Here is a 537-nt window from a genome sequence, read left to right on the forward strand (position 1 = left end):
AAATTAGCTTTAGTATTGATAATACACTATTACCAAAGTAAAAGTTGATTTTCTCTTGAACAAAAATTTTATGTATTGTAAAATACAATAAAATTCTTTTAAAAGGTTTAGCCTGTTAACTTCCTTGTCCTTTGTTCTCAAATTGAAATTTCTTGTTCTCCATGCTTCCTTGCCCCTAGTTACTGTAACAATCTTTCTTCCCATCAGTTCTAATCAATAACTCACATCTGTTTTCTTGGTTACTCACTCTGCACCCATTCCACCTTTTAAAACCGCAGGTCCCACTAATGTGACTCATACATCTGCCTTCCCTTCATTTGTAAAAATATTCACAAATAGCCAATCGGGTCAGTTTAGATTGTGTGGTCTGACCCCAGCCCATGGGGGAGTGACACAGAGGTAGAGACTTTGAGTTAAAAGTAAAAAACTTGATGGCCGGGCATGGTGGCTCAAGCCTGTAATCTCAGCACTTTGGGAGGCCGAGACGGGCGGATCACGAGGTCAGGAGATCGAGACCATCCTGGCTAACACGGTGAA

At 40.2% G+C, this 537-nt stretch overlaps 1 protein-coding gene across 1 annotated transcript in view; it reads right to left on the minus strand.

Moving 5' to 3' along the window:
• LOC105551032 (zinc finger protein 506-like) overlaps nucleotides 1-537 on the minus strand; it is a 118,236-nt gene that overhangs the window by 57,150 nt on the left and 60,549 nt on the right.

This window comes from Mandrillus leucophaeus, unplaced genomic scaffold (genome assembly GCF_000951045.1).
Source record: "Mandrillus leucophaeus isolate KB7577 unplaced genomic scaffold, Mleu.le_1.0 Scaffold1139, whole genome shotgun sequence".
In the NCBI taxonomy this organism is placed as follows: Eukaryota; Metazoa; Chordata; class Mammalia; order Primates; family Cercopithecidae; genus Mandrillus; species Mandrillus leucophaeus.